Source organism: Eubalaena glacialis, chromosome 2, assembly GCF_028564815.1.
Source record: "Eubalaena glacialis isolate mEubGla1 chromosome 2, mEubGla1.1.hap2.+ XY, whole genome shotgun sequence".
Classification (NCBI taxonomy): domain Eukaryota; kingdom Metazoa; phylum Chordata; class Mammalia; order Artiodactyla; family Balaenidae; genus Eubalaena; species Eubalaena glacialis.
Genome location: NC_083717.1, coordinates 167,416,297 through 167,434,895, shown reverse-complemented (window position 1 = coordinate 167,434,895; position 18,599 = coordinate 167,416,297). Strand labels below are relative to the sequence as shown.

The window sequence follows — 18,599 nt, the reverse complement described above, 5'->3', positions numbered from 1 at the left end:
GACGCCTCCTGGACTTGGATTTGAATGCCAACCCTGCCCCATACTAGAGTATGGCTTTAGGCAAATTGTTTAAACCTCAGAGCCCTGATTTAGTGGTTACTGGGGCCTAACATTTACGCCAGAGAGTTCGTTTACCCCCAGAGTTGTTGGGTGGATTCAATAAGATAAACGTAAGCCTTTAGGACTGTGCTTGGCACAAAGCAAGTATATTCCAGTTCTCAGGCTCTCCAGTGAATTTGAAATTATTTTTAAGTTCTTAATATAAATGCAGTATTTTAAAAGTTTCAGACAATAGTGGTGATTTTGTAGAAGGAGATGGAATTACGAGATACTTTTTCTTTCCACATAGCTTTCTGTGTCTTTTGACATTTTATAAGGAGTCCACATTACTTGCTATCATTTTAAAAAGGCAATGAAGATAATTTAAAATTCTTTAAAAGGCTAATAGAATCTTTTAAAGTATTTTTTAAAAAGAAACCCTAGTGATAAAAAGGTTCGTTGGCGCTCCCATTACCAAAGTAAGAGTCTTATTTATAGACTAATTGGGAAAATGAATAATTGGGAGAATTTTAAAAGTAAAGTAGTAAGAAGGAAAAATCACCTATAATCTCATTATCTAAAGACAGCTATTGTGAACATCTTGGTACATTTCTTTCTAATCTAGTTTCTTTTCTTAGACTACACAAATTAAACTTTGTCTTTACAAAAGACCCAAACGGTACAGAGTAAAAAATAGAGTAAATTGAGCCAGCCCTCCCATTTAGTCCCAAACCCATTCTCCTCATTATGAGAACTAAAACAACTGCCCAGTTCTTTTTCTGTATATTTTCAGCTTTTTCTGTGCATATACACATGTATATTTTTCTAGTCTCTCTGTGCATATTTTTATTCTGTGTTAAATACTTTACTTTTGACTAATATATATTATATATGTGCATATGTATTATATACATAAATGATATCTAAATAATAATACAGTAGTCCTTCCTTATCTGCAGTTTTGCTTTCCTTGGTTTCAGTTACCTGCGGTCAACTGCAGTGGAAAAGTACTAAATGAAAAATTCCAGAAGCAAATATTCATGAGTTTTAAATTGCTCGCTGTTCTGAGTAGCGTGATGCAATCTCTCATCCCCCGGCTCTGTCCCACCTGGGAAGTGAGTGAATCATCCCTCCCATCAGCCTATCCACGCTGTAGACGCTACCCAACTAGTTAGTATAGGGAAAAACATAGTATATATAGGGTTCGGTACTCTCCGCTTTTTCAGGCATCCACTGGGGGTCTTAGGATGGGGTTGGGGGGGCTGAAGTAGGGAGGGACCACAGTACCACTGTATATTATTCAAAATGCTTGTAAATATTGGTTCAGGAATTTACTAAAGTATTCAAGATTCAAATTTCAGCCCTGTTCCCTTTCTACAGTTTCTCTTTTCAGAAGCAACCAATATCATAATTCAAAAAGAGACATGTACCACAATGTTCATTGCAGCACTATTTACAATAGCCAGGACATGGAACCAACCTAAATGTCCATCAACAGATGAATGGATAAAGAAGATGTGGCACGTGTATACAATGCAATATTACTCAGCCATAAAAAGAAACGAAATTGAGTTATTATTTGTAGTGAGGTGGGTGGACCTAGAGTCTGTCATACAGAGTGAGGTAAGTCAGAAAGAGAAAAACAAACACCATATGCTAACGCATATATATGGAATCTTAAAAAAAAAAGAAGGTACTGATGAACCTAGTTGCAGGGCAGGAATAAAGAGGTATACATAGAGAATGGACTTGATGACATGGGGTGGGAGGGCGAAGCTGGGGCAAAGTGAGAGTAGCATCGATGTATATACACTACAGAATGTAAAATAGTTGGCTGGTGAGAAGCAGAAGCATAGCACAGGGAGATCAGCTCGGTGCTTTGCGATGACCTAGAGGGGTGGGATAGGGAGGATGGGAGGGAGGCTCAAGAGGGAGGGGAGGGCTTCCCTCGTGGCACAGTGGTTAAGAATCCTCCTGCCAATGCAGGGGACACGGGTTCGAGCCCTGGTCCGGGAAGAGCCCACGTGCTGCAGAGCAACTAAGCCCATGCGCCACAACTACTGAGCCCATGTGCTACAACTACTGAGCCTGCACTCTACAGCGCATGCTCCACAACAAGAGAAGCCACCGCAATGAGAAGCCCATGCACTGCAACAAAGAGTAGCCTCCGCTCTCAGCGACTAGAGAAAGCCCGCGCACAACAATGAAGACCCAATGCAACCAAAAATAAATAAATTTTAAAAAGAGGGACGGGACATGGGGACATGTGTATGCATATGGCTGATTCACTATGTTGTGCAACAGAAACTAACACAGTATTGTGAAGCAATTATACTCCAATAAAGATGTATTAAGGGAAAAAAAAGCAACCAACATCGTTTCTAAGGTATCATGCCAGAGATCTGTTATGTATAAAGAAGCAGATCTCTCAGAGAGCACTTTTGTCCTTTCTTTAAAGCATAAATGTAATACACTACTCTTATGTACCTTGCTTTTTTAAATAAATTTATTTATTTATTTATTTTTGGTTGCATTGGGTCTTTGTTGCTGCCCGCGGGCTTTCTCTAGTTGTGGCAAGTGGGGGCTACTCTTCATTGCGGTGCGCAGGCTTCTCATTGCAGTGGCTTCTTTTGTTGCGGAGCATGGGCTCTAGGTGCGCGGGCTTCAGTAGTTGTGGCACACGGGCTCAGTAGTTGTGGCACGTGGGCTCAGTAGTTGTGGCACACGGGCCCAGTAGTTGTGGCACGTGGGCTCAGTAGTTGTGGCACACGGGCTTAGTTGCTCCACGGCACGCGGGATCTTCCTGGACCAGGGCTCGAACCCATGTCCCCTGCATTGGCAGGCGGGTTCTTAACCACTGCGCCACCAGGGAATTCTCCCCACCTTGCTTTTTATACTTTAATTTTTTACCCAGAGCCACCACTGTTCAATAAAATAATGACAGGCACACATTACTTTTACACTTTCTGGTAGCCACATTTGAAACATTAAAAGGAACAGGTGAAATTAATTTTAACAATAGATTTTATTTAAACCAATATATCTGCAATATTATCATTTTGACAAGAAATCAATGTAAAAAATTATTAATGAGATAGCTCATTCATTTTTTTTTGTACCAGGTCTTCAAAATCCAGTGTGCATTTTCCATTTAAAGCATATCTCAGAACTAGACACATTTCAAATGTTCTATAGACTCATGTGGATGGTGGCAAATATATTAGCACATGTCTAGATGTAGCATGAACTCCATTTTATAAATGAACATAATGTACTATCCAGTCCTCTATTTTTTTAAGTTATTTATTTATTTATTTGGCTGTGTTGGGTCTTCGTTGCTGCACGTGGGCTTTCTCTAGTTGCGGCGAGCAGGGGCTAATCTTCGTAGCAGTGCGTGGGTGGGCTTCTCATTGCGGTGTCTTCTCTTGTTGTGGAACATGGGCTCTAGGCACACAGGCTTCAGTAGTTGTGGCTCGCAGGCTCTAGAGCACAGGCTCAGTAGTGGCGCAAGGGCTTAGTTGCTCTGCGGCATGTGGAATCTTCCCAGACCAGAGATCGAATCCACATCCCCTGCATTGGCAGGCAGACTCCTAACCACTGCACCACCAGGGAAGTCCCTATCCAGTCCTCTATTGATGAACCTTAAGGTCATTTCCTTCTTTTGCTCTTAAACCATGCTACAATTGGTAACCTTGCACACACATAATTTTGCACATGTGTAGGTGTAACTATACCTTCAAAGTGTATGCGTATAGTAATTTAGATAGATTTTGCCAAGTTTCTCTTCGTAGAAGTTGTACCAGTTTATTCCCCCCAAAACAAAGTATGAGTGTAGTCTTCCTACCCCTAAGCCAGCATAGTGTGTCATCACATTTTTTTTTTATCTTTGCCAATCTAATAGGTGAAAACTTAGTCTCTCAGTGTGGTTTTAATTTACAATTTTCATTACGAGTAAAGGAGAGCATTTTTCATCCATTTAAGAGCCATTTATATTTCATTTCCTGTGAATATCCTTTGCCCCATTTTGCTATTTGGTTATAGACCTTTTCTTATTGCTTAAAGAGAGTTTTATATAAAGACAGCCCTTGGTCTATAACAGGAACTAGAAATATTTTTTTCTGAGTTTGTGGTTTATAATTGGACTTAGCTCATGGTGGTTTTTTTGTCATGAAGAAATCTGCTTATTTTTACATATATTGAACATATCTTGTCTTTAATGGATTCTGGATTTGGTACATTTTAATCTACCTTTATTTAAACCATTAAGATGAGGTGTCACAAAATTAAGGGCCTTGTCATAAGCTGTCCAAACACCAAAAATCCCAGATTCCCAGCAATAATTAAACCAACTCCTACAAGTAGATATCTTTAGTTAATATATACCTTGCTTTGAACAAAATTCAGATTTAGGAAGCAGATGAGTTCAGGGTAATCCTTCACTTATAAAGGGGCATACAATAGGACAGCTTCCTTTACATAATGAGCTGAGATAAGTAATTAACTGTGTTTAAATTTACGGCTTTCCAGGGGTTGTATAAGTGGTGGTTCACCTGTATTTGGATCAGCTACAAAAAACAAGTCCGGTATTGAGTGAAGTAATATTGATTGAACACTGACTGTATAGTGAAAAGCCTGAGCTTTGGAGCATAATGGCAGGGTTAAAATTCCAGCTCTGTGCCTATGTGCCCTTGAACAAGTTTTCTCACATCTCCAGACCTAATTCCTCACTTAAAGAATGATAATAGTACTGGAGAGTTTGCTCTGAGAATTAAATGAAAAACTGCTTATGAAGTTCTTAGCACAGGTCTCATGATAAAATGCTCTGGACATGTTGCTGCTGTTAGATTTAGCTGTCTCCCCACCTCATTCTTCTTCTATAGATATTTAAAGAATTCATCCATTTGTCATTCAATTAATGCAGCCACTCAATGCCTTATTAAATAATTTACATATTAGTCCATCATTTAGTCAGTTATTCATTTACTCACACATTCACTCATGCACTGTCATTCATTCAACAGATATTTGAGCTCCTAGTATGGGCCAGATCCTGGGCTAGCTCTGAGTACATGGTGATGTCCATGGACCTGACTCAAGAGTTTGAGGGTTGAGGTTCAAAAGCTTCTCATTCATTCCACAGCAGAACAAATACCTGTGTTCACTGTATACCATGGCTCTTTATCCAATGGCTGCTAGTTTTAATTCCATGACATCATAATCTCTTGGCTTCCTTTCTTTGTTCCTTTCTCTTCTTTCCCCCCCCCCCCGCCCCTTTACCCTCTCTTTGCCCAGGACTCTACCCCGGACTCAGGCCTTTACTACCCCTATCAGAGGGCGATTACCAAGACAGATGACCACTCAGATTCTGAGTCAGACTAACCTGAGTTGAAGCTCAGCTCCTCTACTTTCTAGTTTAGGGAACTTAGACAAGTCTGACCCTCAGTTTCCTCCTCTGTAAAATAGGGATAATAATATCCACTTTATTCGAATGATTGAATTAAACAGTGAAGTCACTCCTTCGCTGCAAAGAAACACTTAACACCAGGGAGGTATGATGATCAATTCACATCTCAATTAGTTGAGTGTCTACTCTATGTAGGCATTATGTTCAGTACTATGAAGACACACAAAGAGCTAATGTCGGGCTTCCCTGGTGGCGCAGTGGTTAAGAATCCGCCTGCCAATGCAGGGGACACGGGTTTGAGCCCTGGCCCAGGAAGATCCCACATGCCGCGGAGCAACTAGGCCCGAGAGCCACAACTACTGAGCCTGTGCTCTAGAGCCCACGAGCCATAACTACTGAGCACATATGCCACAACTACTGGATCCCGTGCGCCTGGTGCCCGTGCTCCACAACAAGAGAAGCCACCGAAACAACAAAGAGTAGCCCTCGCTCGCCGCAACTAGAGAAAGCCCGCGCACAGCAACGAAGACCCAACGCAGCCAAAAATAAATAAATAAAATAAATAAATTAAAAAAAAAAAAAAAGAGCTAATGTCATCTCTTCCAGTCAGAAGCCATAGCCCAGGAGGGTCCACAGTAAGTGCTCAATAAGAGCTACTATTACTTGCTTTTCCCAAGGAACGCCCCTCACTCCTGGACACTGGCATTTCTCAGAGACCTGTGCTGAGAGGGCTGCTGGGCTGATGCTAGCTTCTCTGGTTTCATTTGCAACTCCAATCTGGCATTCTTTATGGCTTTAAAGTCATTTAATTGTGTGGTAAATTTGAATATAGACTGGGTATTAGCGTATTCTAAGGAATTAATAATATTCTAAGGAATTAATGTTAAATTTGTTAGAGGTGATAATAGTAAGAAAAGGTCCTAAATTTTCAGATATGTTTGTAAGAATTTAGGGTTGAAATGGTAGGACTTTAGGTATTTGCTCTTTAAACATGAGAGGAAAAGAAGAAAAAGTGCCCCCCCCCCACTGTTTGCCATTAAACACTGATCTTTTGTTACCTGATTTTAAAAAAAAGGAAGAGAAAGAAAGAAAGGAAGGAAGGAAGGAAGGAAGAAAGGAAGGGAGGGAGGAAGAAAGAAAGGGTAAAGCATATATGGCAAAATGTCAATAATTATTGAATCAGGGATTCATTTTACCATTCATTCAAGGTGGTTCATTATGCCATTCTCTCAGTTTTGATGTGTTTGATAAGTTTTATAATAGGAAGGTTGAATATCTATTTTTGATGAATGGGAGGATCACTTTATGGAAGCGAAGGGGAAGGAAACTTACCCGCACGCAGCATTCCCATTTAGGCGAAGGGCAGGCAGCCCTATCCTTAGCCAGGAGGAGAGCTTGCAAAGGGTGGGCTATGTCATTAGATTGACACCTGCTTTATTTACAGGGCCTTTGCAGGTGCCCTTGGGGAATTCACCTGGACAGGGAAGAAGGCTTGTGGATAACTTACCCCTCCCCTGCCCCAAGGAAACAGGCACAGGTACCACACTGGAACAGCTAGGCCTCAGACCAGGTTTTAAGGCCTTGTGGTCCTCCCCCCCAAGTTCATTACATTTCTTCTGTCACCTCTATTTCATCCGTAAAGGAGAGACAAGACCACAGGCCAAACCCAAGTTCTCCCAATTACTCTGTTCGTTATCTCAAGCCTGGTGCCTTTGATCTTGGTTAGTTTATTCCCAATTCCCTCCACTCCCCACCACCACACACAGGTAACCCCTTTCATTAGTTTCCTTCCAGACTTTCTTTTTGTAAGTATAAGCAAAATGCAAATATACATCCTCCAATAGGCTTAAAACTAACAACAAAGCAAATTGAAAATAGAGAAAATTGCAGTGTTCCAGGTAAAGAGTGAAGTAAGTCTGGGAGTTGTTAGCATATAGATGGATAAGCTCTAGAGGCAAGGGAATAGAAGAAGGAAAAGAAGGGAGAAAGAAAAGGGACTAAACTTTAGAGTCACCCAGAGGAAAAGAAAAAAGAGGCAGAAGGAAGGTAGGTGCCAGGCCCAGGCTCAGGCGCCAGGCCTCCAAGGCAGAGAGGCGCGCTCCGACGGGCTGGGCAGCCGGCGCCATGACACTATTCCACTTTGGGAACTGCTTCGCCCTGGTCTACTTCCCCCCTACTTCATCACCTACAAGTGCAGCAGGCTGTCTGAGTACAGCGCCTTCTAGAAGTGCGTCCAGGCCGGGGTCACCTACCTGTTCGTGCAGCTGTGCAAGATGCTGTTCCTGGCCACTTTCTTTCCCAGCTGGGAAGGTGGCATCTATGACTTCATTGGGGAGTTCATGAAGGCCAGCGTGGTTGTGGCAGACCTGATAGGCCTAAACCTTGTCATGTCCCAGAATGCCGGCAAGGGGGAATACAAGATCATGGTTGCTACCCTGGGCTGGGCCACCGCCAAGTTCATTATGTCCTGCTACATCCCCCTCTGGGTTGGAGCTCGGGCACTAAGTTTGACTGGAAATACATCCAGATGAGCATTGACCCCAACATCTGTCTGGTCCATTACGTCGTCGCATCTGCCCAGGTGTGGATGATCACATGCTATGACCTGTACCACACTTTCCAGCCAGCAGTCCTCCTACTGATGTTCCTTAGTGTCTACAAGGCCTTTGTCATGGAGATGTTCATCCACCTCTGTTCCCCAGGCAGCTGGACGGCACTGCTGGCCCTCAGCACCCTGGCCCTGTATGTCGCCCTTGTCAATATGCACTCCTAGGCTTGGTGTCCCAGACTTTCACATACCTTTTCCCCATCTCCAGGTTTTAGTGAAGTAAACAGTATTTGCAAAGTTCCAAAAAAAAAAAAAGAGGAGGGGGGTAAGTAGTCAATTGTGTTATCTGCTCCTAATATGTGAATAAATCTGCATGAACCACCCTGGAAAGATAGCCACGTTAAAGAGGGAGTTCAAAGTAAAATATATGTTATGATCCTACTTTTGCAAAATCGATATGTATATACACATGTTCAGTGGGTAGAAAGAAGTCTAGAAGACTTTAGAAAGAGCAGACTAACAGGGGAAACCCTGGTGAGCTTGTTTGTGGGAAAAGGTGGCCTTTTTACTTTGCACACTTCAGTTTTGTTTGCATTTTTTACCACAAGAATGCATTCTTTTGGTAAATAAAAAAGATTTGTAAAAGGGGGAAACCACTGTTTAAAACCATCTATATTCAAATTTTCTGTGGAGTAGAGAAGGTGATTAAGAACGTTGGCTTCAGAATCTAATAAACATGAGTCTAAACCCCAGCTCTACTCCATGAACCAATTAATCTCTCTGAGCCTCAGTTTCCTCATCTGTAAAATGGTGATTATACTGATAATTACTTCAAAGGATTGCAATAAGGATTAAATGGGGAGCATGAGTAAAGCATCTAGTACAATGACTGTCATACAGAAAAGGCTCAATTGATATTAGTTATACATATATAATATATATATAATTAAGTTATATATTATAATATTAGTTTTATATATGTAGTAAATAAAACAGCTATTACTAGATCAAACCAGCCAATCAGAGATGTACTCATTTGGACAACATTATTTTGGTCCCTCTAGAGCTGCTGTCACTGAAATGCATTTTCTGTGTCATGCTTTGGTTGTTATAAGAAATGGTGATGGGCTTCCCTGGTGGCGCAGTAGTTAAGAATCTGCCTGCCAATGCAGGGGACACGAGTTCGAGCCCTGGTCTGGGAAGATCCCACATGCCGCGGAGCAACTAAGCCCGTGAGCCACAACTACTGAGCCTGCACATCTGGAGACTGTGCTCCGCAACGGGAGAGGCTGCGACAGTGAGAGGCCCGCGCACCACGATGAAGAGTGGCCCCCGCTCTCCACAGCTGGAGAAAGCCCTCGTACAGAAACTAAGACCCAACACAGCCAAAAATAAATAAATAAATAAATTTCTTTTTATAAATAAATAAATAAATAAATGGTGATGTGAAGTCAGCCACTGTTATCTATTGCCAGGATCCATCCCATAGAATCACCTACCGTACCAGGGAACTCAGGAGGGGCCTGTGTCTACCCAGGGAGCGTACAAGATGGTCCTCAGCAGAATTTCCATGTGTTTTTATAGTTTCTCTCATTCTTTTCAATTTCTATTTTTGTGTTTTACAATGCACATAATATATTAGTTCATCAGTGCATATGTATAAATATAAACAAATATACCTGTATTGGGGAGTTTAACAATTTTTACCCATGGAAGATTAACTTATAAAGTTTGAAAAGCAGTGTCTTCTTGATGAGTTCTCTCAGACTCAAGGTTACAAAAAGCTGCATTTCTCCCAAGGATTTGGTTTATTGTTTCTAATAAATACAATCACTCCTGTCATAAAGTGCCTTTTCTTCTTGGCTTTGACTGCTGGAAACCTCAGAGCCAGATTCATAACCCAGCTCTACCCACAGAATGTCTGTGGCTGGTATCCTGAGGGCTGTGGTTATGAGCACAGCTTCTGAAACCACATTGTCTGTGTTCACATCCCACTGTGTGAACTTGGGCAAGTGACTTAACCTCTCTGTGCCTCCGTTTCCTCAAATGTAAAATAATTATAACAGTAATCACCTCCCAGGATTATTATAAAGATTAAATGTGGTGATGCATGTAAATCAATTAGAACAGTGCTCAGCATTAGTAAGAACTCAAATATTATTTTTGTTGTTATTATGGGCTCTCATTCCATGATTTCTTTCTTTTTTTAAAAAATTTTTATTGGCGTATAGTTGCTTTAAAATATGGAACACTTGGGCATCCCTGGTGGCGCAGTGGTTGAGAGTCTGCCTGCCAAGGCAGGGGACACGGGTTCGAGCCCTGGTCTGGGAAGATCCCACATGCCGCGGAGCAACTAGGCCCGTGAGCCACAACTACTGAGCCTGCGCGTCTGGAGCCTGTGCTCCGCAACAAGAGAGGCCGCGATAATGAGAGGCCCGCGCACCGCGATGAAGAGTGGCCCCCACTTGCCACAACTAGAGAAAGCCCTCGCACAGAAACGAAGACCCAACACAGCCATAAATAAATAAATAAATAAATAAAAATTAAAATATGGAACACTTCACAAATTTGCGTGTCATCCTTGCGCAGGGGCCATGCTAATCTTCTCTGTATCGTTCCAATTTTAGCATATGTGCTGCCGAAGCGAGCACTCTCATTCCATGATTTCTTTACCCTTGCTTTTCTTCAGTCCCATTTCTGCTACTCTTTATGTATTTCACTAAGGCACTTAAAATCCTTTTTTGAAAAGAGTTTAAGCAAACAACCGTATGAATTTTTTTTTTCTTAATATGCCAGGCACTGAGTTAGGTTCTTGAAGAATACAAAGATAAAGAAAAGATTGTGGGAATTCCCTGGCGGTCCAGTGGTTAGGACTCTGCACCCTGCTGAGGGCCCGGGTTCAGTCCCTAGTCGGGGAACTAAAATCGCAAAAACTGCGCAGCTCGGCCAAAAAGAAAAAAAGAAAAGATTGTTTCTGCCTTCAAGGAAATGTTCAGTCTGGTGGGGAAGACATACATACAAATAGCCATAAACCAAGTACAGGATATGGAAAGCCATGCAGGAGAGGTGTGCAAGTGCCGTAAGGACACGGAGTAGATGAGATCCGTGAAAGCTTCCTAGAGGAGGTGGCATGTGGGTTGCACTGCCCAGGAAACAGAGACGATAGAGCAGAGATCCCAGGTGGAGGGAATCCTGGTGATCTAAGGCAGACTCTCCAGGACCGATGTGCTACCCACAGTGCTGGTTAAGGTGGATACTCAATAAGTCCCTGTTTTTGACTGCTGTACTTGATTCAAGTGGTGTGAAAAAGAGGAGGAAGAGACAACAGGACAAAGCCCAAGTGCACCTCCCTTTTTCAAGGGAAGTGAAAAAGAACGGGAGCAGAAACAAATCCCCTGAGGTGGGAAGATAAACTTGCCAGCCAGGCCAGGAAACACAGATGTGAAAACCAGGCTCAAGCAGTTGCTTTGAGGGAGGAGGGAATGGAAAATGTGGGGTGGGAGATTGGAGGGGTCTTCTGCCTGCATCCATCTGCAGTGCAGAACAAATGCCCAAAGCCCATAATGTTTCCTTTTGGGCTCAGAGATAGAACTTTCCTTTCCTTTCATGGTGTGGCTTCAACTTCAGGCCTTCCAGACCACTTTTGGGCACAGTCTTTTAAGGTGTCCTATCATCTCTAAGCAGAGTGATCCCAGGTAACTTCAGCCACACATTCCCTTCCTCTGAAGGTAAATGAAGAGTGAGTCTAAAAATGAGAGCCCTAATCAGAGTTAAATCCCTGCCCAAAAGGTCCCTAAGAAGGGACAGAGTGTGGTAAGCAAAGTACAAAATATAGAGTTGGACAGAACCGGCTTTTAATTCTGGTTTCTGACAAGATGCCAACCCCGGTACGCCCCAGGTTCCTCATCTGTAAAATGGGCATATGAATGTTGGCCTCAGGCTTGTTTAGATTACAGGACACGATATATATGTGCCTGGAACTCAGCAGGCACTAAGATTATCTCTGAGCTCTTTCCATTCCTGAAAATAAATAAGCTACCACATGTTAAGCACCGCCACTGTGTCAGGCGCTGTGCAAAGTGCTTCATTTGTGTTCCCATTTACTAATGAGGTGGTGGCCCACATCCTTCAGAAGGCGCAGCAATGCGGGCTCTTAACCTTCCTGCTGCCCTTGGAGACTTCATCTCCTGAAGTCAAGTAGTCAACTTCTAGAACCCCTCAGGTGTCATCAAAAAGTTTGGCATTGCTCAGAGCTAAACTCAACTAACTCAGTGCTTACAGAAGGCTAGTGATAATTCAAGGCAATCCAGCCCCTTTCTTTTCCCAGAAAGAGCAGAGTAGGTAATATCTGTTTAGATTTCATGTAAAGAGGTTACAACTTGATTTTCCTTTCTGAGTCAACCTTTCCTTCCTTCTGTTTCTTTAAGGTAGTGTTTCCCAAGTTGGCTGCTCATTGGGATCACCTGGGGAAGTTAAAAAACTCCCTCCCTCCCACCCCAAGAGATTGTGATATATTGATACATGGTCTGGAGTGGGCCTGGGCCTCTGGATCTTTTTAATTCCTGGGTATTCCAATGTGCAGTTAAGGTAACAACCGCTGTCCTAAATCCTCAGGTTAAAAAAATTATCTATCTACCTTCTACCTTAATAAATACTTTTTTTTAACAGAAAGGAATGACATTTATATATTGTTCTGCTACTTGCTTCTTTTCACCCAACAGTATGTTATGGATTACATTCCTTGTTGGTACATATAAAATTAGCTCACACCTTTGAGCAGGTGCAGAATATTTGATTGTAGGGATGTACAATAATGTATTTAATCAACTCTTTGCAATTGGACATTTAGGTTGTTTCCACTTTTTCCCTGTTACAAACAATGTGAAAAGACGTATTTGCACACATTGTACAAACATTTCTGTAAGATTCACAAAGTGGAAATGCTTAGTCAAAGAAGGTAATATGTAGAGAAGTATTTAGATACTTATGTATTTATTTCTGTGTTTTGGTAAATGAATGAAGGAAGCACTTTGTGTTGTCATTTGCTGGGTATGTGCAGTGCATAGAATTATTGTGGCTAAAGTGGCTTCTGAGCCCTTTAAGGGATGGGGCTGCTGGGCCCTTTGAGGATGCCAAGGGCTGGCTGGGCTGACTGAAACCATGATCACCTCCGTGGCTGTGTTTCAGCTTTTCTCTCTAAGGCAGGATGTGGCCAGGTTCCAGAGTTTTCATTCCTCTCCCTGCAGGGTGCCTTTTGATGTGTTGGCCCATATCCTAGGAAGTTGCAGGCGCTTTGGGGGGCTATCAGAAGATGTGGAACATGCCAGTTAGAATCAACCAGCCCTCATTTTGTCTGAAGCTTGGCCTCAGTCCACAAGGGCAGGGCCTGCAAGAGATGGAGGAGGGTCAGGGAGCAGCAAATCTGAGCCAGGCCTGAATCTCCACAGGGCTTTTCACAGAAGTGAGGAATAACTGTCCCTTTTCCTGGCCTGTCCTACTGAACTACTATTTGAAACAAAATGTGGGCTTCTATAGGAGGCTACCTAGGAGGGCAAGGGGAGCCCAGGTGGGGCCAGCCCTAAGGATCAGGAAAGATCAGGATGATGGCCTGTCCGATTTTAGAGCCAGCTGGTAAACAGGTAAACAGCAGGGACTGAGGGATTGTGCAAGAGAGTTTGAGGAAGGAGTTGCCCAGTTGGTCCTCAGACTCACAGTCAAGGTGGGGGGGTATGAGGAGACCTGGGTTCATATCCTGGCACTACTGCTGACAACTGATAGGCCACTGACTGCGTGGAGGCCCGGGGGGACACACCTCTCCTGTCTGAACCTCTTTCCTCATCTGGAAAATAGGGTCCACACTTATTTCACCTGGGGTTGTTGTGAGAATTAAATGAAGGAACAGATGCACAGGCATTTCGCACTGTCCCTGGCACGCAGTAGGTGCTCAATAAATAGTAGCTGCATTTATCAGTGGATTAGGGAGCTATGCAAGAAAGATAGGGACCCATATCCTACGGGGAAGTCACTCTGCGGGGCCTGGAATCAGGCTTACAAGGAACAGGGAAGCAAATTCTGGCTGCTGCTGCTGGGCGGGTGGAATAAATTGTCCCGAACAAAGGGTCTGCACCTTCAGCCCTAGATTCTAGGATGTGGACCCAGCATGGAGCCCCATCTGTATTCCTGCTGCCCTGGCTCTCTGCTTCACAGGCAACTGCCCTCAACCTCCAGGGAACTATAAGGAGAGTCCCGGAGCCTAGAGGACCTGTGGCCCTGGCCATGGCCCTAAGGGAGAGGGGAGTGGGGGGTGGGAGGGAGGCTGTAAAAAATGTAAATGGTGCGGTGTGGAGCGGCTCCAGCCGTCTGACACTCCCCGGAGCTGGCAGGAGCCCGGGGAAGGAGCCCCAGGCCCCGGGCGCCTTTTGTCCCAGGGCTTGGCTATGTAAAAGGTGGGGGAAGGGGCAAGAATTCGTGGAACTTGTCCATTCATTGGAGCCCCCGCTGCCCGCAGGTGCGAGATGGGGGAGGGAGCTGCAGACTCCGGCCTGGAAGGTTTAGAAATGAGAATTTACAACTCAGCATGCAGTGGACGACAAACAGATTCCTTGGGTTCCAGCCTCTAAGGCTGTGAACCTTCAGGCCAGCCAGACTCCATCTCGCTTAAAATTGAGGCCATCAACTGGTTCCCTGCCCCCCCCAACTGGGCTTCCGAACTCCCATCTCGTCCATTCCCCAAATCCCCACTTTCCAATCTGTTTCCCCAGGCCTGCTCGTAAGGCTGTTGGATTTTCTGAGGTTTCTGTTTGTTTTGACTTTTCCATTCCTATTTGGCTGCTTGGGGTTCACAACTTCCAGGGCCTTCTCCAAAGCACCATATTCAAGCATTAGATAGTGCTTGAACCGAAGTCCTAAAAAAAACCAGTGTGAGGAGAGGAAGGACTTGGAAGCATGCAAACCTGGGTCCGAACCCTGCTCTGCCCTTCCCAGCTGAGTGAATTCCAGGCAAGTTACTAACCTTTCTGAGCAGCAGTTTTCTATAGGTAAAATGGGAATACTGTGTTTCTGCTTCTAAAGGTTTTTGACAAATTAAGTGCTGAGTTAATGTTTAGGAAATTCTTAGCACAATGCCTGGCACAGAATAGGTATTCAATGAATATTAGGTTATTTCCTTTAATAACCATAGGAAAATAAGGCAGAAACTCCCTGCAATGTTGTTTCAATTTTTATTTCCCTGTTGCTAGAGAGATTAATCTTTTTTTGGTGTGTTTTTTTGTTTGTTTGTTTTTGGTTTTGTCTTTGGTTTAACGATTGATGGGATACCTTTATGCATTCTGGAATTCTTTGTTACACAATTTGCAATTTTTTCTCTTGGCTGTCACCTGCTTTTGGCTTTTTGGTATCTTTCAACATACAGAGTCTCTTTTTCTTTCTACACAGTGTATGCCCAAAACCGCCCTTAGGGGCTGGTCCTCTATAGGCTGATTTACTTGGCAGTTTGGGGGTCTCACTGACTGCCTTTGGCCAGTATCCTCCTCAGGGCTTTCTCGGGCCCTCCGCTCTTCTCTAAAGGAACGTGAAAACCTGCTGCTGGCGCTGCTTGACTGGTCCTGCTGTATCCCAGTTTAATCCCAAAATGCACACACTCCCCCCTCTACTGGCTTCTGGAAGGATCACATCTTTCTTTTACTGGTGTCCTGATGTGGGGAAACTCCAAGATCTGACTGAGAAATTAGTGGCTCAATGAGAATTCGGATCCTCCATTAACCCTCTTTGGGGCCCAGGACTGAGTCTCAAACTCTCTATACTTCACCATCCTAGCCGGCTGCCCAAACTCACATTAACTGACCACTTAGCTGATGCATTTCTGAGAAGCTCTGCGTAAGTCTAATTTGATGGATTATACGTTAATGCTCTAGAAGAGAAGGAAATTAAAATAAATGTTATGAAGCCGACTATCTCATTTATTGGGCACTTACCATGTGCCGTTTGCTGTGTTAAGTGCTCTACTTGAAGACCTTATTTAATTCTCATGCCAATAAGGAAAGCTCAAATTTCTCCATTTTATAGGTACAGAGACTGAAGCTTAAGGGGGTTTTATGCAGCTTGGCCAAGGTTACCAGCTGGAAGTTTGCCAGATTGAGCAAATATACGTATAGGAGCCCAGTTAAATTTAAATTTCATATAAATAATGAATATTTTTTTAGTATCGCAAATATCAAATATTTCATGCAATATTTTATCTGGCGATCCCATCCAGATGGTAAGGGGTGACTGTGGACTGGAATCCAAGTTTCCTGATTCTCTGGGCTTCCAGTGGTAAGACCATGGATTTCTTTGAAAAGGGAAGAAACCTCCTGTGCTAACTCCTGGACTCCATCTCGACATACTGACTAGTATGGACGTGAGGACTTCTTAACAAGCATCTTCACCCTTACGCCCCCACTCCTCTGAACTGAGAGCACTTTTGTATGTATCCAGCTTGTACATTTAGATGCCCATGCTCAGCTGTCTTATGGCTTCCAATATTCTTAATAAGTTTTTACATTCGTTCGATCATCCATCCATTCAACTCCTTGACAAATACTTACTGTTTGAGGTCTTGTCCTGCCAACTAAGAATAGAAAGATGAATTAGACAAATTAGACACAGCCCCTGTCCTTGAGGAGCTCCTGCTCCACTGCAGGAGACTGACAAGTAAACAGACACAATTAGGTGGGTGATGGTTTGGGTGGGCTGTATTAGAGACTATGATAGATCGAGGTTTGCTCCAGAAGCAGAGGGGCTCACGGTGGGAGCAGTCAGACACAAAACCCAGGAGATCAGCTTCAGCTGAGTATTGAAGGGTCAATAGTTTTGTTTTCCTCTGAAGGGGGAAACAAATGATAATAAGCTTTAGCCAGTGGTTACAATCTGCAATAAGAAATGAATTCAGATGAAGAAGAAAGTGAGAACTTGGGCTCCAGAGCCAGACATCCTGGTTACATCCAACTTCCCCCACTTACTAGCCATGTGACCGTGGCCATGTAACCAACCAATCCTCTCCATGCCTCAGTTTTAACTTCTGTGAAATGGAGAAAACACTATAGTCTACCTCATTGGTTTGATGTACAGGTTAAATTAAATAATACATATAGGGAATTCCCTGGCGGTCCAGTGGTTAGGACTCTGCGCTTTCACTGCCGAGGGCCAGGCTTAATCCCTGGTGTGGGAACTAAGATCCCGTAAGCCACACGACGCTGCCAAAAAAAAAAATTCCATATGAAATGCCTAATGCAGCTCCTGAGATGTAGTAATTATGCAACAGAGATTAACATCAACGATTTTCCCCTCTTCACTAGATCTTCCCTTCAGCCTACAAATGTGTTGTAATATCTTTCTTTGACCCCATATCTTCCTCTAACTACTGGTATATTATCTGTTCCCCTCTTATGGCATAACTCTTTGAAAGAATTGCCTATAGCCCCTACTTCCATTTTATCACCTCTTTCTCTCTCCCAAACCCACTCCATGGAGCCTGCTCCAAGGTCACTGACAAGCTCCACGATGCAATCCCAGTGGGCAATGCTTGTCTCACCTGCATCCCCTCAGCAGTATTCAGCATAGCTGATCCAGCCATGCTTCTTGAAGTGCTTGCTTTCCTTGACTTCCAGGACACCACACTCATGTGGTTCTCCTCCTACCTCCCTGCTGCTCCTTCTCCACCTCCTTTGCTGGCTCTCCCTCCTCCTCTCCAACTAGATGTTGGATTCCCAAAGGGCTCAGTCCTCTGACCTCTTTGCCTCTCTACCTGCCTTTACTCCTTAGGTGATCTCTTATGAGCTACTGATTTAAAATCCCACCTTTCTTCTGATGACCCCACATCTACAGCTCCCGCTCAGACATCTTTCCTGAGCTCCAGACTCAAACAGCCGATTGCCTAAGTAACATCACCAATAGGCATCTCAGATTTAACCTGTTGATAAACACACACTTGATTTACCACCTGCTCCCCACCCAGAATCTGTTCTTCCCCCAGAGCTCCCCATCTCAGTAAATGCTACCATCATTCACTCCGTTGCTCAGACCAAAAACCTTGGAATCCCTCGACGACTCTTTCTCTCATTCCCCACATCCAAACGCAAATCCTGTTGGCTCTACTTTCAAAGTACATCCCTAATTCAACACTTTTCACTTTCCCTAAGGCAAGATTCCTCAGCTTCGGCACTTTGGACATTTTGGAACAGGTAATTCTTTGCTCTGGGGAGCTGTCCTGTGCATTGTTGTAGGATGCTTACCAACATCCCTAGCCTTACCCAGTAGATGCCAGGAGCATATCCCTGGTGGTGACAACCAAAAATATCTCCAGATATTGCCAAATGTCCCTGGCCTGGGTAGTGCGGGGTGGAGAGGGTGGGACAAAATCACCCTGGTTGGGAGACACTTCTCTACAGCTTCTACTCTGTAATCTCAACAATTACTGTCTCTTACCTGAAATACCAGAATTGCCTACTAACTGGTTTCCCTACTTGCATTCCAGCTCCCTCAGAATCCGCATGGCTCCTTCCCTCATTTCACTCAAGGTTGCTGTTTAAACCCAACCAGAGAGACCTTCCTTGATCACTCTCTCCCGAG

At 43.7% G+C, this 18,599-nt stretch overlaps 1 non-coding gene and 1 pseudogene across 1 annotated transcript; one reads left to right on the top strand and one right to left on the bottom strand.

The window, feature by feature from the left end:
• The first annotated feature begins 7,567 nt into the window (after positions 1–7,567).
• LOC133085596 (BOS complex subunit TMEM147-like) lies at positions 7,568–8,216 on the top strand (annotated as a pseudogene).
• A 2,319-nt stretch (positions 8,217–10,535) lies between these two features.
• On the bottom strand, positions 10,536–10,642 carry LOC133086357 (U6 spliceosomal RNA). The gene has a single exon (XR_009700113.1). It is a non-coding gene; the product is annotated as a U6 spliceosomal RNA (small nuclear RNA).
• Between the last annotated feature and the right edge of the window lie 7,957 nt (positions 10,643–18,599).